The sequence below is a fragment of the Sapajus apella genome, unplaced genomic scaffold (genome assembly GCF_009761245.1).
Source record: "Sapajus apella isolate SASKATOON/1434 unplaced genomic scaffold, GSC_monkey_1.0 scaffold1, whole genome shotgun sequence".
Lineage (NCBI taxonomy): Eukaryota > Metazoa > Chordata > Mammalia > Primates > Cebidae > Sapajus > Sapajus apella.
The window spans coordinates 62,688,281-62,711,276 of record NW_022436941.1 but is presented as its reverse complement, the minus strand read 5'-3'; the positions used below and the strand labels follow the sequence as shown (position 1 = coordinate 62,711,276).

Genomic DNA, 22,996 nt, shown 5'->3' with positions numbered 1-22,996 from the left:
AATTTTTAATTTGATAGTCTCATTTGTTAATATTTTATGTTCATTGTTTTCTGTGACCTACCTAAAAAAATTTTACCTATCCTCAAGTCATAAAGGTATTTTGTATTTTGATTTGTATTTTCCTTTAAAAACTTGCTGGTTTTAGGACTAACATCCATCTAGAGTTAGTTTTTGGGATGGTGTCAGATTGGATCAAGCTTAATATTTGTCCGTTTGGATACCCATTATTCAAGCACCATTTGTTGAAAAGACTTTCTTTTCCTCATTGGATTGTTTTGACATCTTTGTCAAAAGTCAAATAAGTATGTAGTATAGATCTGTTTCTGGACTCTGTTCTTTGCATTGCCCTATTATTGGTCAATCTACAGATGGCATGCTTTCTTAATTACTTCATAGTAAGTCTCAAAGTCAGATAATGTAAATTCTTCAACTTACATTGAATGGTTTGGTATTCTATGTCCTTTGAATTTCTATTTAAATTTTAGAATTAGCTTTATAATGTTTCTCCCCAAGCCTGCTGAGTTTATTAGGATTACATTAATGCTATAGGTCAATTGGAGAGAATTGATATTTAATGATATTGATTCTTCCAGTCCATGAACATGGGGTAATTTTCTATTTGTTTAGATCTTCTTTAATTTCTCTCAACAATGTTATGTGGTTTTCAGTATAGAGGTCTTGCCTATCTTTGTTAAATTTATTTCAAAGTTCTTTATGTTTTTTGATGTTGTGACAAATGGAATTGATTTCTAAGTTCATTTTCTAAATGTCTGTTGCCAATACATAAAAATACAATTGATTTTTTGGCCGGGTGCAGTGGCTCATGCCTGTAATCCCAGTACTTTGGGAGGCCGAGGTTGGCAGATCACTTGAAGTCAGGAGTTCAAGACCAGCCTGGTCAACAAGGCAAAACCCTATTTCTACTAAAAATACAAAGTTAGGCAGGCATGGTGGCGCGAGCCTGTAACCCCAGCTACTCGGGAGGCTGAGGCAGGAGAATCACTTGAACCCAAGAGATGGAGGTTGCAGTGAGCCGAGATTATGCCACTGTACTCCAGCCTGGGCAACAGAGAGAGATTCTGTCTCAAAAAAGAAAGAAACTCATAACAAATGAAAGAACTCTCAGCCATTCACTTTTATTTTCTTTTTTTCATTTTGGAGACGGAGTCTCACTCTGTTGCCCAGGCTGGAGTGCAGTGGTGTGACTCGGCTCACTGCAACCTCCACCTCCTGGGTTCAAGCGATTCTCCTGCTTCAGCCTCCTGAGTAGCTGGGGTTATAGGTATGTGCTACCACGCCTGGCTAATTTTTGTATTTTTAGTAGAAACAGGGTTTTGCCATGTTGGCCAGGCTGGTCTTGAACTCCTGACTTCAAGTGATCTGCCAACCTCAGCCTCCCCAAGTATTGGAATTACAGGTGTGAGCCATGGCGCCCAGCCTATAACTGATTTCTAAAATTAGCTTTCTACCTGTGAACTTGCTTAATTCATTAGTTCAAGCAGCTGCTTTATAGATCGCTTAGGATATTATACACAAAAAGTCATGTCTTTCACATCTGTTTAGGAGGGAATCTTGGTCTGTAGCTATCTGTGTTTTTAATAATATATTAATCAGGGTTTGCATATCAGGATCATGCTGGCCTATTAAATGATTTTGAAAATATTCCCCCCTTCTCTATTTTCTAAACAAGTTTATGTAAGACTGATGTTATCACTTCCTTAAATGTAAGACAGAATTCACCTGTGAAGGTATCTTGGCCTAGAATTTTTTATGTGGAAAGATTTTTCATAAGAAGATCTTCTTTTTTCCCACTAAATATTGGAAAATTCAATCTTTTCTGTTTTTATGTCCATATAGATGAATTATAGTTTTCAGAAAATTTGTCCATTTCATCTAGCCTATCAAATTTTTTGGCAAAAGTGGATCATAATATCCTTTCATCATCCTTTTAATGTCTGTAGAATTTGTAATGTAACCTCTCTCTCATTTCTTTATTTGTATTTGTGTCCTCTCTCTTTTTTATTGTTCTGTCTAGGTGAGATTTATCAACTTGGTTGATATTTTTGGAGAACCAACTTGTAGACTTTGTTACCTTTCTCTATCGTTAATCTATTTTCTATTTTGTTGCTTTCTATTCTCATCCTTATTATTTCCTGCATTTCTTTTACTCAGCTTGGTTTGATTTGCTCCTTTTTTCTAGCTTCTTAGGTAAAATTGTTATTATTTTTTGACAATTTCGTGATTGTTATTATTTTTTGACAATTTCGTTGAAGAATCACTGACATGCATTAAACTGCACATATTTAAAGCATACAGTTTGATGTACTGTATGTTCATGAATGTACACACCTATGAAGCCATCACCACCAATCAAGATAATGAACCTATCAACATATCCCCAAGAATTTCCTTGGGTCCCTCCGTATTTCTTTCCTTCCTGACCCTCTTTGCCCTTTGTTTCCAAGCAATCACTGATCACTATAGAATAACTTCCATTTTCTAGAATTTTATGAAAATAGAATTACAGAGTATATACTCCTTCTGTGGCCTCTTTCACTAAGCATACTAATTCTGAGTTTCACCCATGCTGTTGTATTTATCAAACAGTTTATTCATGTCTTTATTGTAATAGCTTTATTGAGATATAATTCACATACCATACAATTTATCCATTTAAAGTGTACCATTCAACAGATTTTAGTAGTTCACTTCCTTTTATTGCTCAGTATTATTCTAGTGCATTAGCTATTCCATAATTTATTTATTCATTCATCTGGTGATGGACATTTAGTTGTTTTCAGGTTTAGCTATTACAAATAAATTGCTTTGAACATTCCTGTAAAAGCCTTCAAATATACATGTGCTTTTACTCCTCTTGGGTAGATACCCAAGATTGTAACGTATTTTGAACTGGATGATGGATTGATTTCTTCTTTGATCCCTGGGTTATTTAGAAGCTCTGTTTTTTTTTTTTGTTTTTATTTTCTTTTGGTTTCTAAATATTTGTGGAGTTTACAGATTTTTTTCTGTTAGCAATTTCTAATTTAATTCCATTATGGTCAGAGACAAACTTTGTGTAATCTAAATTTATTTAAGTGCATTGAGACTTGTTTTATGACCCAGGTTAAGATCTGTCTTAGTGTTTCAAGTTCATTTGAAAAGAATTTGTATTCTTCTGTCACTAGGTGGAGTGTTCTATAAATATCAATTAAGTCAAGGTTATTGATATTATTCAGATTATGAGTGTTTTTCCTAATTGGTTTTTCATTTTACCAAGTGCTGAAAGAGGAGTGTTAAGATCCTCAACTATGTTTGTAGATTTGTCTGTTTCTCCTTTTAATTCTCTCAGTTTTTTTTTTTCTCATGTGTTTTGAAACTCTGTTTTTAAGTAATAGACATTTCCGATTGTTATGTCTTTCTGAATTGACCTTTTTATCCTTATAAAATGTTCTTCTTTATAGCTGGTGATGCTCTCTATCTTATGATGTATTTGATTTGATAGTAATATAGCCATTCCAGCCTTATGCTTGTTTGCATGATGTATCTTTCCCCATCCATTTACTTTTAATCTGTGTCTGTTGAAGGTATATTTTTTATAGAGAGTGTATAATTGACTTTCCATTTTATAATCAATTCTGACAATATCTGCCTTTTATTTGGATTGTCCAGTCCACTAACGTCTAATGTAATTATTGATATGATTGGATTCAGGTCTACCATTTTAACATTTGATTTTTTTTTTGTTTTTTCTCTCTTTTTTTTTTTTTAATAAAGGTGTTTTAGATTATTTGAACAATTTTTAAAAGCCATTTTATTTATCCATTGGTATTTTTTGTTTTTTTTTTTGAGACAGAGTTTCACTCTTGTTACCCAGGCTGGAGTGCAATGGCGCGATCTCCGCTCACCGCAACCTCCGCCTCCTAGGTTCAGGCAATTCTCCTGCCTCAGCCTCCTGAGTAGCTGGGATTACAGGCATGCACCACCATGCCCAGCTAATTTTTTGTAGTTTTAGTAGAGACGGGGTTTCACCGTGTTGACCAGGATGGTCTCAATCTCTTGACCTCGTGATCCACCCGCCTCGGCCTCCCAAAGTACTGGGATTACAGGCGTGAGCCACCGCGCCCGGCCCTATCCATTTTTTTTTTTTAATTAAATCTTTTGGCATTTTTATGGGGATTACCATATACATCTTTAACTTTACACAGTCTGCTTAGCCTATATGGTACCAATTCATGTGAAACATAGGAACTTCTGAAACTGGAAGTCCATTTACCACCTTCCCTCTTATCCTTTAGGTTGCAGTTCTCATAGGTATCTACCTACATTATAAACCTCAAGACGGTTACTGTTGTTGCCTTAAATGCATGTGTTTTAATGGAATTAAGAGAAAATTTAATCTAATATTTACCCAAATATTTGTCACTGAGTCTCGAGCACTGAAGACCGGTGAGAAGGCAGCATAACACACTTGTTCATCCTTCACTCTGTCTCTGGCTAGTTCTGTGCCTTTGGGCAAGTGTCCTCCACACTTGGCCTCAGCTGCCTCTCTCTGTAGCAAGTCAATAGGTGTCTTAGCTGCCTGCAGACTACAGGCAGAACCAGACACACACACACACACACACCCCTCAACTCTAGTTTCTCTAATTCTTGAGAAATTGCCTTGTTAATGTGGATTTTAGACACCAAAACAGTTCCCGAAGGATACAGCTGTTTTTCCCAGGAAACTTTCACAATAGCTGCCATGCATGTGATGGTATAGCCATGTGCCATTGCCCCTCATGTGCACACTAATGAAGCTCTCAGCTGTGTTTCTAGGACCTTGACTGGCAGTTTTGTGGGTGGTGAACACTCCCCGAGTCTCCTCCTGCCAGACTTCTCTTCTGAGACAGACCTCACTTGCAGCATCAAAAGGAGTAGTTTTACCTCTTGAGGGAGCTCGAGGGCCCAAGACTGTGGGAACCTCTGCTAATTGAGGCTCAACATGAATGGCCCCAGGCAGGGAGGGTCAGGTGAGACAGCTGGGCCAGTCTAAGTGATCCCAAATAAACTGTTACCTGGACAGAACCAAAACTTTAGCAACGAGTATTTAAATTCCTGCTTTCTGACGTGAATTTCAGATATGTTTTCCTGGCACGTTTTCAGCATAGTAGTACCAGAATCTGCCAATTGAAAAGCTAGGAGAGAGGACATAAAACTTCTCTTTAAGGTGAGAATGGGTCTCATGGCTGCGTTTGTTGCCATCTGTGCCCATCTCCCCTCCATCAGCCAGGCCACCCCAGAAAGTTAAATCCCTCCTTAATGTCCTCCTGCAGCTAGCCTGCCATCACACAGTACCACTCACAGCCCATCACTGACGGACTCAGGAAAAGTTCCAGCGGGTGTCTAGCAGTGGTGCTCAGCACCAGTGGGCTTGGGTGGCATTTTTATTGTGTCTGGAAGGAAAAAAATCTGCCCATGTCACATGAGATACATATACTTTAAAATTTATAAATGCTGTTTAATTCATTCATTTTATTGCCCCTTTTCAGGGCACAGGAGTGTTGTTTAATACCTGCTTTGTGCCTTCATTTCTAATGGAGCATTTCCAGACAAAATTAGGTGAAGGCTCTCATTGCCTAGGATTTCTTCACAGGTGGCATCCATCCTCAGATGGGCTACCTAGGACTAGGGATAACTGCAGGCTTCAAGGAGCGAGTGGCTTGAATGTGTGACTCAAGGTTATTTAGTATCAAATTTGAGAATGCCCCAAACTTACCTTCTAACTCCTCAACCACATGACACCACCTTTTGGGAAAGACTGTCTTTGGGCACGTCTGAACTAGTTTGCTGAGAGCCAGAGCTTTATTTCTTGTTCTTGGTCACATCCCAGTGCCTAGCACATTGCCTAGCACATAGTATATGCCCAATAAATACCTGCTGAAAGAATAATTTCATTGTGATGGCACTGAGTTTGTCCCTTATTAGACAGTAAATCCTATGAAGGCAGAAACTGGGACCTAACCATCTTTGCCTCACAGGCCCAATAAGTATTCCTTGAGTTGAATTAGAAGTTGAGGTTCTAATTAGAGATGCCCTGTTTCTCTGGGGGTGGAGGGGTGGTAATTGTTTACTAAATGTAAACAAAGATGCTAACAAACAGCATTTTCAGCATCTCAGGACACACAGTGATAAAACTGTTTTACATTCCTCTCATTATTACTAATTTTTCTGTGTGCCGTTCCCTCGCCTCCTCACTAGCTCTTAAGGGACCTGATTTACTAAGCCCTGGGCCTGAGGATCAACTCTATCTTATGCTAATCAGAGTACAAATGAAGCCTGGTGTGATTAAGGAGTTTAATGACTCTCTGTTGAGTGCCAGTGTACAGGGGTGGGAAAATGGTAGATCTATTTCCCTCATGCTCTGGACATAATCTAGGAGGCATGTGGGTTTATACAGAAAAGTGCCATCCATCACTGACAATTCTTTAAGAACAAGAAACTTTAAGCAAAATGAAATTCCTTCCCATAACTGTTTGTATGTGTGTCTCTGTCACTGAGCAGCGAGGGGACACAGACTGGATGACTGATAGCAAAAACATGAGGAGACAGGTTACCTTGTGTGTAAACCACTCAGCAGAGCACCCCACAGAAGCTCAACGTTGAGCTTCAGAGGAAAGGAAACTGAAATCAATCCTGAAAGAGCAAGCAATGTAAATCAATGTCATTGAACCCAGATTCTCAACAAACAGAATACACCTATGAAATAGAAGGCAAAGGGAACAAGCATGATCTGGGCCCCACTGTAGACTAGGCCAGCGGTTCCCAAAGTGTGGCACTGGCCAAGAGTCAGTAGTGCTAACAAGCTCCAGGTGTCATCAGTGCCGCTGGTACACTGAGCACACACTGAATACCAAAGCTAAAAGTGTTGTTAATAAGGTGGGCCCTGGGTCTAGAGTCTCAGCCTCACCTGGGAACTCTTAGATGCAAATACTTGGCCCCACCCAGACCTACTGAGTCAGCAACTCCAGGGATGGGACCCTGCAATCAGCTTTAACAAGCCCTTCAGGTGATTTTGATTCATGCATAAGTTTGAAAACTACAAATATGTCATCTTTCCTTATTAGAAAACTCAAAACCCACTGTAGGCGAAGCCAGTGGTTCTCAAAGTATGGCACTGGACCTGCAGCTTCCACCTCACCTGGGAACTTGTAAGACATGCAGATTCTAAGGCTCCCACCCAAACCTGCTGAAACAGAAATGATGGATGCAGTGCCCAGCAGTGTTGCTTAAGAAGCCCTCCAGGTGATTCTGATGTAAAGACCAGCTTAAAAGCCACTGGCTAATATTGTCTCATTTGATCCTCTTAGATCCTAAAAAGAAAAGTGTCAACTTGACTGGCTTAAAAAAGATACTCAGAAAAAAATCTATGCATCAGATTCTTTAAAACAGTAAAACATTATTTCTGGGAAGGTGTTTCCCAAAGAGATTGGCATTTGAATCAGTGGACTAAATTTGAATCAGAGGACAGGAAGATCTGCCCTCCCCTATGTGGGCGGGTACCATCCAATCAGCCAAGGGCCTGGATGGAATTAAAAGACAGGAAGTGCAAATCTGCCCTCGCTTCTTAAGCGGGAATGGTCATCTTCTCCTTCCCTTGGACATCGGTGCTCCTGGCTCTCGGGCTTTCAGACATTGGGACTTATTCCACTGCCTCCCTGGTTCTTAAACTTGCAGACATCGTATCCTGGGACTCCTCAGCCGCCATAGCCCTGTGAGCCAATTTATGTAATAAACTTAGCTCGGTCGCTGTTTCAATACACAAACACATACACACACGTATATATGTGTATATGTGTGTGTATGTATATCCCCATTTGTTCTCTCTCTCTAGAGAATGCTAATATAGTAGGTGTTGGTCTCCATTTACCAATGATAAAACAGACTCAGTAAAGCTCTTTAAGTTCTCCAGGTTTATACAACTAGAAATGTAGGTACCAAAAGAGCTTTTCTCAAAAACCTGTGGTCTTTTCACTCTGTCAGTGTTTCTCAAAATGTAGATTCTGATTCAGTGAGTCAGAGAGCTTGAGAGTCAGTAGTTTGTTTCTGTTTTTTTGAGATGGAGTCTTGCTCTCTCACCCAGGCTGGAGTATAGTGGTGTGATCTCGGCTCACTGCAACCTCCACCTCCCGAGTTCAGGAGATTCTCCTGCCTCAGCCTCCTGAGTAGCTGGGAACACAGGTGCCCACCATCATGCCCAGCTATTTTTCTTTTTTGTATTTTTAGTAGAGACGGGGTTTCACCATGTTGCTCAGGCTGTTCTCAAACTCGTGACCTTGTAATCTGCCTGCCTCGGCCTTCCAAAGTGCTGGGATTACAAGTGTAATCCCACCACACCTGGTCGAGAGTCAGTAGTGCTAACAAGCTTCAGGTGTCGCCAATGCCGCTGGTACACCGAGCACACCCTGAATATGAAAGCTTAAAGTGTTGTTAATAGGGTGGGCCTGGGAACTCTTAGATGCAAATGTTTGGCCCCACCCAGACCTACTGAGTCAGCAACTCTGGGGATGGGGCCCTGCAATTGGTTTTAACAAGCCCTTCAGGTGATTTTGATTCATGCATAAGTTTGAAAATACAAATATATCATATTTCCGTATTAGAAAACTCATTATTTGCCAGGTTATGAAGTGCTGTGGTTCTTACACTGTAGGTATTTGAAAGCCATTAGAGAGAAATTAGACAAGACAAAAAAGATAAAACATTTAAGCCTGAATAGTGGCTTGCATTCAGTGTTTCTCCATGAGATAAGGACACCTGCATGATGATCACTGGGCTGAACCACAAGAGTACTTCTCTGTAAAGGCTCCAGCAAATGCGTGTAGAATGTAGAGCCAGTGGACATAAGCACTGGGAGCTAAGAGAAGTTATGACCAAGGGACAGCATACTATCTGAAGACGTAGACCTCGCATTGCACAGGAAAATGATGCTTAACATTTTTCAAAGGAAATATATCTAACAGCAGAATAAGATAAATCTGTGCTTGTCTGGCATGCAGAAAATGATCTGGGATAAAAAACAGCTTAGGAGTTTTCTTTTTAATCTTGTGTAAATCCTAGAAATTCATATGCCGTTTCATCTATATAAAAACCAATGCATGTTGCTTTGATATAAATAACATTTTAAATTACCATTAAGATAAAAGGAAAGAGATGCCGTTACACTGCATCTATTAGACTCATAAAACGTACTGAAGTGATCTGATAACAAGCATCGGAATTAGCATATTTCTTTTCTGTCTTGGTGCTACAGTATTTCAAGAACTTGGAAGACATGAAAACAAATGGCAACAGCTTGTGGGTGGCTTTGGGAGCTATGTCCTTCTGGACAGGGGCCCAGAAGGTTGCATGAGGTGTTTTGTTTCAGTGTTCAGGGGCTGCTTGGGTGCAAGAAGTGAATCTTCAAGTGGTTTTTGAAAACAGAAAAGATCTTTGATCTATGCATCAGATCCTTTTAATTTCAAGAAAATGCTCATCAAAGTATTTTGAGTAAAGATGATCAAAGACGTTCTGTACTATACCACTCACACTGTCACTTCATTACATGTAAATGAAGGGAGGGTCTCAAGTGACTCAGTTCCTGTGATCACATCTCTTTATCTAGCATTCAGACTCCAATTCATCAAAGCAGTCTTGTCACAAACACGAAAGCATTCAGTTCTGTCGTGAAGTTGCAGATCAAGAATGTTCAATCTTAAAAGTGCTTAATAAGTCAGCGTTTAAAGCTACAGTGATTCTTTAAGTGAATAGTACTTTCGTTCATCTTAACCAGGTTTTTACCCCTTTCTATAACATTCAGGGGAGTGAAGCATGGCACAAAAACAAAACAATATAATTATGAGTCTGAAAATGTGGATCAAAATTTTCTTCCACCAAAATCTGCATTCTTCTATAAAAAATTAAGAAATATTTAAAAATCACTTCCTGTTTCATTGCAAATGTGTATAAGAATAGGAATGATCTTTTTGTGTTTAAAATAACATCTCTCATGTTTATCATTTTATTGATAACAAGAAAAGTAACAGACTGTCAGAAGCTCAAGCCTAGGGACAAGGGTGCATTTAGATACTTGGCCTCAATTTCTCACCATCACAACAACTCTTTGCCTGTCAGATTTGACGCTATCTGAGCCCATAGATGTATTTTTAAATGGACTTTCTCTATCAGCATTTTACGATGAAACACTGCAAATTAATGTCTTTGGAGACATAAGCATTAAGTAAAATATATAATGGCACAATTATTAAAACCAGTGTTTTCATCAGAGCTGTAAGGCAAACAGCCTGGTCAATCTCAGTCTCTTACGGATTCATTTTATATTAGCTTTTATATGCCAGGTACTGTTTTAGCACGGGGTATACAAAGGTAATCAAATAGACATAACCCCTGCCTACATAGTACTTGGCAGATAGACATTATTCAAATAAGTACTAACTTATGAATTGTTATAAATACAATAAGGGGAAAGTCCATTGATAACGTGACAGAAGGGCTTGACCTTATAAGGGAGTAGGATGGGCAGGAAATACCCAGGAAGGGTTCCCTTGGAAATCATGTTTGAGCTAAGATAGAAGACAAATAGGCAGAGGAAAGAGAGTGGACTGGGAAGCTTCCCAAGCAGAGGAGCTACATGTACAAAGACCCTAAGATGGGAAAGGGCATGGGAGAATGAAAGAGATGGAAAGGAAGCCAGGCGGCCTGCAAGCTGAGAGCCCAGGGCAGAGTGGCGGGGGTCAGAAGTGCACCTGGAGAGCTGGCAGGGCCCAGGCCATGCAGCAGAGCCTCATAAGCAGTTTGCTGCCTGGAGTTTGACCCTAAGATGGATGGGAAGTGGGAGTTTTACACTGCAGAATGACAGGATTAAATATATAGTTTGCAAACTTATGCTGGCTGAGGAGTTGAGAATGGACTGGTTGAGCAGGTATTGTCAAGCTCAGGTGAAAGCTAATGGTACCTATGTTCTGGTAGTGGAGAGACAGGTGACTTTGCAGGATGGGATGATGGACTGGCTATGGGGAGGAAAGAGAAGCAGCAGCAAGGATGACCCCCTGGCTTGCATACTGAGATACCTGGTGATTTAATTGTGAGTTCTGATGCCTTTGACTTTGTCAGGAATGACTCAGACTTTCCTACCAAATGCTATCCACCTTCCCACGGTGATTCTGAAATGAGTGTTGAAGGAGGCAGCCAGTATTTATTTGCTTGTTTGTTATTGTACTGATCCTGGCCTTGATTCCTTTTAGTTGCTAAAAAGTCCCATGATTTTTTTTCTGTTTCTTAAAAATAAGAGGTTGACATGAATGCCGCATACTAAAGGGATGTTTTCATATTGTTTTTAGGGTTTTCTCCCACAAGAGATAGATTTAAGTTGCAAATAAATTTAAATCCTATCATTTAAGGTCATGGGAGAACTTGGGGGTGGGAGGAAAAGGCTAGTTCATAAAATCTATCCATCACTTCTATCAATCAATTTAATAAAAATTAATTTTTTTATTATACTTTAAGTTCTGGGGCACATGTGCAGAATGTGCAGGTTTGTTACATAGTTATACACGTGCCATGGGGGTTTGCTGCACCTGTCATCCCATCATCAACATTAGGTATTTCTCCTATTGCCATTCCTCCCCTAATGCCCTGGCCCCCGACCCCCAGACAGGCCCCGATGTATGATGTTCCCGTCTCTGTGTCCATGTGTTCTCATTGTTCAACTCCCACTTATGAGTGAGAACATGCGGTGCTTGGTTTTCTGTTCTTGTGTCAGTTTGCTGAGGATGATGGTTTCCAGCTTTATCCATGTCCCTGCAAAGGACAGGATCTCATCCTTTTTTACAGTTGCATACTATCCCACGGTGTATATGTGCCACATTTTCTTTATCCAGTCTATCATTGATGGGCATTTGGGTTGGTTCCAAGTCTTTGCTATTGTGAACAGTGCCCCTGGAATAAACATATGTGTGAATATGTCTTTATAATAGAATGATTTATAATACTTAAGATATATACCCAGTAATGGGATTGCTGGGTCAAATGCTATTTCTAGTTCTAGATCCTTGAGGAATTGCCACTCTGTCTTCCACAGTGATTGAATTAATTTACATTCCCACCAACACTGTAAAAGCATTTCTATTTCTTCATATCCTCTCCAGCATCCGTTGTCTCCTGACTTTTTAATGCTCGCCATTCTAACTGGCATGAGATGGTATCTCATTGTGGTTTTGATTTGCATTTCTCTAATGACCAGTGATGATGAGCTTTTGTTCATAGGTCTGTAGGCTGCATAAATGTCTCCTTTTGAGAAGTGTCTGTTCATATCCTTTTCCCACTTTTTGACGGGGTTGTTTTTTTCCTAGAAATTTAAGTTATTTGTAGATTCTGGATAATAGCCCTTTGTCAGATGGGTAGCTTGCAAAAATTTTCTCCCATTCTGTAGGTTGCCTGTTCACTCTGCTGATAGTTTCTTTTGCTATGCAGAAGCTCTTTAATTAGATCCCATTTGTCTATTTTGGTTTTTGTTGGCATTGCTTTTGCTGTTTGAGTCATGAAGTCCTTGCCCATGCCTATGTCCTGAATGGTATTGCCTAGGCTTTCTTCTAGAGTTTTTAAGGTTTTAGATCTTATGTTTAAATCTTTAACCCATCTTGAGCTAATTTTTGTATAAGGTGTAAGGAAGGGATCTAGTTTCAGCTTTCTGCATCTGGCTAGCCAGTTTTCCCAATACCATTTATTAGAGGATCAGATGGTTGTAGATGTGTGGCATTGTTAATGAGGCCTCTGTTCTGTTCCATCGGTCTATATCTCCATTTTGGTACTAGTACCATGCTGTTTTGATTACTGTAGTATAGTTTGTATATTACTAAACTACTTGTAGTATAGTTTGAAGTCAGGTAGTGTGATGCCTCTGGCTTTTTTTTTTTTTTTTTAATTTGTTTTTTCCCAATCCTGTGAAAAAAGTCAGTGGTACCTTGATGGGAATAGCATTGAGTCTATAAATTACTTTGGGCAGTACAGCCATTTCACAATACTGATTCTTCCTAACCAAGAGCATGGAATGTTTTTCCATGTGTTTGTGTCCTCTCTTGTTTCATTGAGCAGTGGTTTGTAGTTCTCCTTGAAGAGGTCCTTCACATCCATTGTTATTTGTATTCCTAGGTATTTTATTCTCTTCATAGTAATTGTGAATAGGCGTTTTCTCATGATTTGGCTGTTTGTCTGTATAGGAATGCTTGTGATTTTTGCACATTGATTTTGTATTCTGAGACTTTGCTGAAGTTGCTTATCAGCTTTAGGAGATTTTGGGCTGAGACAATGGGGTCTTCTGAATACATAATCATGTCATCTGCAAATAGAGACGGACTTCCTCTTTTCCCAATTGAATACCCTTTATTTCTTTTTCTTGCCTGATTGCTTTGGCCAGAACTTCCAATACTGCGTTGAATAGGAGTGGTGAGAGAGGGCATCCTTGTCTTGTGCTGGTTTTCAAAAAGAAAGCTTCCAGTTTTTGCCCATTCAGTATGATATTGGCTGTGGATTTGTTATAAATAGCTCTTATTATCTTGAGATACGGTCCATTAATACCTAGTTTATTGAGAGTTTTTAGCATAAAGGGCTGTTGAATTTTGTCTAAGACCTTCTCTGCATCTATTGAGAAAATCATGTGGTTTTTGTCTTTGGTTGTGTTTACGTGGTGAATTACATTTGTTGATTTGCATATGTTGAACCAGCCTTGCATCTCAAGGATGAAGTCAACTTGATCATGATGGATAAGCTTTTCAATGTGCTGTTGGATTGTTTGCCAGTATTTTATTGAGGATTTTTGCATCAATGTTGATCAGTGATATTGGCCTGAAATTTTCTTTTTTAGTTGTGTCTCTGCCAGGTTTTGGTATCAGGATGATGTTGGCCTCATAAAATGAGTTTTTCTATTGTTTGGAATAGTTTCAGAAGGAATGGTACCAGCTCTTTTTTGTACCTGTGGTAGAATTTGGCTGCGAAATCATCTGTTCCTGGACTTTTTTGGTTGGTAGGCTGTTAATTGCTGCCTCAGTTTCAGTCCTTGTTATTGCTCTATTCAGAGATTCAACTTCTTCCTGGTTTAGCTTTGGGATGGTGTATGTGTCCAGGAATTTATCCATTTCTTCTAGATTTTCTGATTTATTTGCATAGAGATGTTTATAGTATTTTGATGGTAGTTTGTATTTCTGTTTGATTCTTCTCTTTTCTTCTTTGGCTAGCAGTCTATCTATTTTATTGGTCTTTTCAAAAAACCAGCTCCTGGATTCATTTTTTTTTTTAAGGATTTTTTTGTGTGTGTGTCTCTATGTCCTTCAGTTCTGCTCTGATTTTAGTTACTACTTGTCTTCTGCTAGCTTTTGAACGTGCCTGTTTTTGTTCCTCTAGTTCTTTTAATTGTGACATTAGGGTGTTGATTTTAGATCTTTTCTGATTTCTCTTGTGGGCATTTAGTGGTATAAATTGCCCTTTACACACTGCTTTAAATTTGTCCCAGAGATTCTGGTACGTTGCATCTTTGTTCTCATTGGTTTCAAGAATATCTTTATTTCTGCCTTCATTTCGTTATTTATCTAGTAGTCATTCAGGAGTAGGTGGTTAAGTTTCCATGTAGTTGTGCAGTTTTGAGTGAGTTTCTTAGTCCTGAGTTCTAATTTTATTGCACTGTGGTATGAAAGACGGTTTGTTATGATTTCTGTTCTTCATCTGCTAAGGAGTGCTTTACTTCCAATTATGTGGCTAATTTTAGAATAAGTGCAATATGATGCTAAGAAGAATGTATATTCTGTAGATTTGGGGTGGAGAGTTCTGTAGATGTCTATTAGGTCTGCTTGGTCCAGAGCTGAGTTCAAGTCCTGGATATCCTTGTTAATTTTGTCTCGTTGATCTGTCTAATATTGACAGTGGGGTGTTAAAATCTCCCACTATTATTGGGGAATCTAAGTCTCTTTGTAGGTCTCTTAAAAACTTGCTTTATGAATCTGGGTGCTCCGGTATTGGGTGCATATATATTTAGGATAGTTAGCTCTTCTTGTTGCATAAAAATCAATGTTTTAAATAGTTACCTAAGTAGATCTTATACTTTGTAGATTGGCAGCTGCTGTACACAATTCCCTAGTTATGGTTTGAAGCGGTGTATTATGTCATGCCCAAGCTCGTGGTCGGGAGTCCCAGGGACTGTGACATGCAATTTACCTTGCTCTGTTTCAGGCTGTTCTCAATTTCCTTTGTCTTATTTATTTTCATAGATTTTGAAACTATATTTCAGACTTCCATTTTTCAGCCATTAATCCATATACTCAGTTGAACATAAAATTTTCCCTAAAGTTTATGATGAAAATCTTTAGCCATGTAGAAGAGTTAGAAGGACTGTAAGTGAATACACATGCACCCAGTACCTAGGTTCTGTAATTAGCATTTTGCTTGATCATATAACCATCTATCTCTCTCTCTAGGCATCCATCAATTCATCTACTTTCTGATAGATTTCCCACTATCAAAAACAAGTTGCAAACATCAGTATGTTTCACCCCTTGTCACTTCAGCATGCCTGTTATTAACTAGAGTTTAATATTTGTTTTCATCTCTTCTAAGGTAGAAGTTACGTACAGTGAAATGCATACATCTTAAGCATAGCCTTCCTTGAGTTTTGACAAAGTGTACAATACTGGAACCTCAACCCCATCAAGATACCAAACCACATCATCCTAAAGGTCCCTACATGCCCCTTCACAGTCTATCTCAGCCTTCACCCATCCTGCTCGCCCCTAGAGGTGACCACTCTTCTGAATTATTTAACCATAAATTAGAGCTTAAGTGTGGACTGTTGTAGTTGGTTTCTCTCACTCATCATAATGTTTTTCAGATTAATCTGCACTGGATGTATCATTTTTTTTCCTTCTTATTACTGAATATTCTTTTGCATCAGTCTATCACAGTGTGGAGAATCTACTTCTGCTGATGGTCTCCGGGGCCGTTTCCAGCTTTTGGCTGCTTTGAACATTCTGAGACAGGTTTTCTTGTGAATATATGCTTCTGTTTGCCTTGAGTAAACACTTAGGAGTGGGACTGCTGGGCCGTGTAGTAGGTGGATGGCTAATTTTAAAAGAAACTGACAGGCCTTTTTTCCAAAGTGGTTGTACAATTTTATACTCCCTCCAATTATGTATGAGAGTTCCAGTTGTTCTATAGCCTTGACGAAACTTCTTTTTAATTTTAGACATTCTGGTGGGTATGTAGATAAAATAGGATTTAAAAATGATTATTTAAGAGACAAATGACCCTGAAATCAGGTGCACATACACCCAAATACATAATTCAGAATTCATAGTGCTTTTTAGAACCAAGTATAATCAGATGTTTGTAAACAAAGCATTTAATACAAAGATAGCAAAATTTGTGGCAACCTATAATATTTTTACATAATTAAAGGTTTGAAATACTTTTCTTCCTGAAGCAAGCTGTAAATTTCCAAGGACTTGCTGAGGAATCCCAGCTTTAAGCTCTGGCAAAGAGCTTCACAGGCCAAGGACAGCAGTATTCACATTGCAGAAACTGAGCACCAAAGCCTTCAGTTTCCCCAGTAACACACAACATCAAACTTCTCGGTCACTGCCATGCATAAGAATGTGTTACCTTTAAGCTTTTACAAGAGGAGACACACTCACCACACTACAGAGAGACTAGACTGACTGGCAAGGGGCATTGACGGCATTGAATTCCTGTCCCTGTGCTTTGCGTTAGCTTGCACGTAACAAAACCTTTCGATAAGAGATACTCACACTTCCCCCCAAATTTCAAGGAAAAGTATTTCAAAGAGATGTCCCACAGTAACGCAGGGGGTGTTTCCTTGACCCCAGTTTAACAAGCTCAGGGCTGGCACGTCCTTTCTGGGCCTTCATTGTGGAGAGCAGTGTGACAGAGCAAATGGTTTTAGAGCCAGAGGGACAAGTTTGAAATTGGCTCTGTACACTAGCTGCGTGACTTGGGCAAGTTTCTTAACCTCTTAAACCTCAGCTTCCCTGCCTGTTCCAAGGAAGGAGGATACCTCCCCTTGGTCAAGAGTACCGTAATGATGAGACTGCAGATGTCCTGCTGCCAGAAGTGGGAGACATGTAAGAGATGGCTGTGGAGCAAAGTTCATCCCCTTGGCTGCCTACCACAGAGAACGCCAAACCACGGATCCACTCACTCCCTATCTATCCTCCCAATGAGCTCCACTGAGTATTAAGAAGGAAATGATTTTAGAATAATTCCTACTGACTTTAAATGGCTGGTTAAGTGTAGAGTCCACAAGAAAATTCTGATTCTAGGAGAATTTTGTCATCTAAGTCAATCATTAGTTGTACAATAAGGTAGCGGGAGGAGGTATGTGGATAATCAGAGGCAGCTTCAGTGAACACCCAATACCGCTGGGGTATGACGGGGAGAGGTCTGCTGGCAGTGTTCTTGGCACACAGCATTAAGTCAGTCCCAAAATAGGGTTCCTGGTGGCAGATGCTGCCACAGCCAGGAAGACTCTCTGTAGAGCAAGGAGTATCTCCATCCTGGGTTGCTAGCCAAAGCCATGCAGAGAGCCCAGCAGAGGCAGGCAAGCCAGTTTGGGGGTACGTTCTGCTCAAAGTGCCAAATGTCACATTAAATGTGGAGAAGGACGGACCAGAGCCACCTCAGCAGATGGGACTGTTAGCTGTCATCCCTGCTTCTCCCTGTACCCAGTAGCTGGGGTACATTTCCATCCCCAAAGCAGGATGTGCATGTTACCTACTGGCCTTGTGCTTTATCTGGCTCCACTCTAGACAGAATACAAAACCCATGTTGACATTGCAGGAGCTCCACAAGCCAATCAGCTGGCCCATGGGGCAGATGATAAATGAGAAGGGTTTTTTTTTGTTGTATTTTGTTTTTGTTTTTGTTTTGTTTTTAAATAACATAAAGAGCCATAGGACACAGCTTCTAAAGGAGAGATACATTTTGATTCAGAAAGAAAAGCATTTAAAAATCATGTGTTTTTGTGTTAAAGCTATTTGAGAGAACAATTTGCAAGGCCAAAGTTTTGTTCATTTGGTTTCAATAAAAAATGCACACAAGCCCAGTAAGTAGCTGTATAGCAAATGGTCTTCATCCCTAAAGGAAAGCAGAAAACAGTTGTTCACAGAAGAAATAAAAATGCCCCCATAATTATGGGATAAATGAGTCACAGCCCTTTGTCACATTTCAACCAGGATATCACACAGGTTGGTAATGTAATTGTTTCTGTAATTATGTGGAATGGACTGAGCAGAAGAGTTGATGGAAAATCCTATTTTCACCCTTCAGTTTTACATGAGGATTTTTCAGTGGTTCAGTCAAGCTGAAACCTTTTACCTGTATCTGTCATAGATGGTGTTCTGTAGTGGGCAGGTCCATTGCGGACCTACCCACAATGTCTGAGGAAGCTGATAGGCCAAAGAAAGAGATTGACAACTATAGTTTCTCAGAAAAGAGCATTAATAAGAACTTAAGAACAGAAGCCCTGTCTGTGTCTCTGGCAGCAGTGAGACAAGATGGTGGATCCCTGCACCGTTATCACCAGACCCAGAGCTTCTATGCCACACACAAAGTGTGATTCAGAGGGATGTGTTTGATCTAATGGCAGTATTTACTGTAAGTATGTGCTTTTTATACAAGGAACAGTAGATCAGTTGGGAATATTTGAGGCCATCTCAGAATTGGGGTTAATCAGAAGTCAGCATGGCACATTAGCATCCAAGATGGAGTTGCTTTGGCCTCCACATTCCAGCCTCCCAAAGCCAGCTCTTACCATCTCATGCACTATTCCTCTTCTATGATTGTCCCTTAGCCTGTCAGAGCGTGGCTATAGCTTTAGTAGCAGTAATTGGCAATGGAAAATAGGTCAGGCCCAGTGGGGTTCCAAATGAGGGAAGTTCACAGGCTGTTGGATCATCTCTAGTCTTAGGAATACTATCACTTTAGTTTTCTCAGAAGAAGTAAGACAATGAGGGATACTTAACATTAATAATTTAAATAGTAGAAATATAATTACAATTGAAAGAGAATTTGTATGCCAGAACAATAAAAAAGCCTGTTCTATTAGCCAACTAAAAGCATCATGAAGAAAATTAACCCTTGGTTCTTCTTTAGAGACTTGTAGCCAGGAAATAGTTCAGGATTAGCCCAAATTGTAGGCAAATAATAAAAACTCAAGAACAATGGTCAGAGCTTGGCACAGTGGCCCACACCTGTAATCCCAGCACTTTGGGAGGCGGAGGAGGGCAGATTGCTTCAGCTCAGGAGTTGGAGGCCAGCCTGGCCAACATGGGAAAACCCTGTCTCTACTAAAAATACAAAAATTAATTGGGCGTGGTGACACATGCCTGTAATCCCAGCTACTCGGGTGGTTGAGAATAGTTTGGACCTGGGAGGCAGAGGTTGCAGTGAGCCAAGTTTGTGCCACTGCACTCCAGCCTGGGCGACAGAGTGAGACTGTCTCAAAAAAACAAAAAGAAAAGAAAAGCAGTGATTAGGACTAGAATCTAAGTTTTTCTGTCTCCAGTTTCCCCATTTCTACCAAGGATAAATTATAGTACCTTGGTATTTCAGGAATAATGGAAAAAATTAAAATTAGCAGTACCAATTTGTTTGCTTTATTTGCAAAATAAATTTTAGTCTCAGGATACTTGGCCTAATTATTTGCCTAAAGTGTAGCAAGAATAGCGATTGGTCATATTGGCTTCTTTTCAGCTGGCTTTGGTGGAACTTTATAAGGAATTTTAGATTTGATGTTTTAAAAAGCCTTGAGACCAAGGATTCCCCGTTAGACTATTCGTGTCATATTCTTGTCATATCACCTGTGCAAATTTCCTCTCTTTTTGAGTTCCAAAATTATCTTGGTTCCTGGGCCTGTCAGAAAGTGATACTCTTTACTTAACACAGGCAAGGAACCTTGTAAGGGAGCCATTTAGACAATGTACCAAGCTTCTTTTTCCAAAGGAATACACACACACACACACACACACACACACACACACACACACACACACATATTTTATTCCACTAGAGGTTCTAGGGTATATGTGCAAAACATGTAGGATTGTTGCATAGGTACATACATGGCAATATGGTTTGCCACCTCCATCCCCCCATCACCTATATCTGGCATTTCTCCCCATGTTATCCCTCTCCAACCTCCCTATCACCCACTCTCCCTCCCCATTCCTCCCCCAATGGACACCAGTGTGTGATGCTCCCCTCCCTGTGTCCATGAGTGCTCATTGTTCAACACCCGCCTATGAGTGAGAACACGCGGTGTTTGATTTTTCTGTTCTTGTGTCAGTTTGCTGAGAATGGTTTCCAGATTCATCCATGTCCCTACAAAAGACACGAACTCATTTTTTATGGCTGCATAGTATTCCATGGTGTATATGTGCCACATTTTCCTTGTCCAGCCTATCATCGGTGGGCATTTGGGTTGGTTCCAGGTCTTTGCTATTGTAAACAGTGCCACAATGAACATATGTGTGCATGTGTCTTTATAATATAACGATTTATAATCCTTTGGATATATATCCAGTAATGAGATTGCTGGGTCAAATGGAATTTCTAGATCCTTGAGGAATCCTCACACTGTCTTCCACAATGGTTGAACTAATTTACACTCCCACCAACAGTGTAAAAGTTTCTCCACATCCTCTCCAGCATCTGTTGTCTCCAGATTTTTTAATGATCACCATTCTAACTGGCGTGAGATGGTATCTCAATGTAGTTTTGATTTGCATTTCTCTAATGACCAGTGATGATGAGCATTTTTTCATATTTGTTGGCCTCATATATGTCGTCTTTTGTAAAGTGTCTGTTCATGTCCTTCACCCACTTTTGAATGGGTTTGTTTTTTTTCTTGTAAATCTGTTTTAGTTCTTTGTAGATTCTGGATGTTAGCCCTTTGTCAGATGGGTAGACTGCAAAATTTTTTTCCCATTCTCTTGGTTGCCGGTTCATTCTAATAATTGTTCCCTTTGCTGTGCAGAAGCTCTGGAGTTTAATTAGATCCCGTTTGTCTATTTTGGCTTTTGTTGCCATTGCTTTTGGTGTTTTAGCCATGAAGTTGTTGCCTATGCCTATGACCTGAATGGTTTTGCCTAGGCTTTCTTTGGGGTTTTTATGGTGTTAGGTCTTATGTTTAAGTCTTTAATCCATCTGGAGTTAATTTTAGTGTAAGGTGTCAGGAAGGGGTCTAGTTTCTGCTTTCTGCACATGGCTAGCCAGTTTTCCCAACGCTATTTATTAAACAGGGAATGCTTTTTCCATTGCTTGTTTTTGTCAGGTTTGTCAAAGATCAGATGGCTGTAGAAGTGTGGCATTGCCTCCCAGGCCAAAGGACTTTTTATCGTCTCTCTAAAGTCAGTGTCAATTCCTCAAAGCAGTCTGGTCATATCTGAAAACACACGATTCTAATCAAAGCCTTGGTGAAATAACCAGTGTTTCCAATTGTGTCCTGTTACCAAACAAGGTAGATTCTTACTGAATTTATGCAAATAACTACATTACCATAAAGTAAGAATACTCAGGAAAAGTTTCCAAATCCTGAAGAACTCAGGTAGAGAAAAGAAGTAAATTTTGCTGACAGAAGTATCCTTTACAATGAGAGTAGCAGATTGTAAACAGGATCTTCCAAACATCTTCCAAATGGGATGTTGCTCGTTTATCATGGAAAGGCCATCTGCAAACCAAGCAGCTGTTAGTCAGATGAGAGAGCCGTTTGCCGGGCACTATAGAATCCAGCAGCTCCTCACACAGTGTCAGTTCTAGGGAAAAAAAGAGGCTCTCTGCTCATGAGTATCTCCTCCCTGCACTCTTCAGGTAGCAAGATCCTAAATAAACCATTTCCATTTTATCATGGGACTCTTTGGGCACTGTTACCCCATCAGAGTATTTCTCTGACATTACCCCATACACCCTAATAAATGATTCACTGAGGGCTGTCGAGTGAAGAATTAATCCCTACAAGCACTCTGGCATGCTACATTCTGTGGGCTCAGGGAGTCTTATTCCCCTTTAGCATGTCCAATTAATATTACTCAAAGGGCAGATTTACATACCTTCTCTTCTGTAGCACTAGGTAGGAAAAATGTTTCAGCAGTCAGATACAATATCCATTTTCATAAAACATATAGGGAAAGGAGATATAATTGCTTTACATAAAGCCTATTTAAACATTTCAACTTTCATAATTCCATCAGCCCTTACATTTTTATGTTCTGGTTCCAGGAACTTCTCTTTTTCACCCCTAGACCATTTTACCCTCTTGTCAAAAAGGCTTTGGGTTTTTGCAGCAGGGGGTTTAGCCACAGGACCTGGGCACGTGGGTCGGTGTGTCTTGATTAATTACTTCAACATTGCCCCAGGCAATTGTTGATCACCTTTCTCATTTTAATCTTTATCTTTTGATTTTTTTTTTAGTTGTCCAATCTAGGGTAAATACAGAAAACTGGTTTGGATTCCTTTAATGTTGGGGGAAAAGCAGGAGGTACCTCTGGTCCATCCAACTTTTGGTAGTGTTGCATTAAGAACTTCTCCATTAATAGATTACCCTATCAATTTCCCATTAATTCAATTTCTTAATAGCCAAGATTTCCACCCTGCTGGGACAAATTCCATGACTCTCCCTTTATTTTTTTCCTCTTAGTTTCACCCCCATCAATTTCTTAAAATTGACTTTTTAAAAATTTATTTTAGTAACTTTAAAAATGTTTACCTCCTTAGGTTAAGTCCTTTGACTCCTTTTGCCATTCCCCACGCTCTTGTTAATGTTTTAATTAGCATCTGTAATACCCATGAGGGGAAGCTGAGACAGCAAATTTGAGGCTTCCTGAACTTTTAATTTTGCATCAGTAGTGAGGTGCCCATGCAAAAGCCTCCCCTCTCCCTCCTGCACACCACACACACACACACACAC

General features: G+C 39.7%; 1 protein-coding gene across 8 annotated transcripts in view; it reads left to right on the top strand.

Moving 5' to 3' along the window:
* Positions 1-22,996, top strand: part of PDE8B (phosphodiesterase 8B) — a 321,825-nt gene that overhangs the window by 266,320 nt on the left and 32,509 nt on the right. The window lies entirely within an intron of this gene.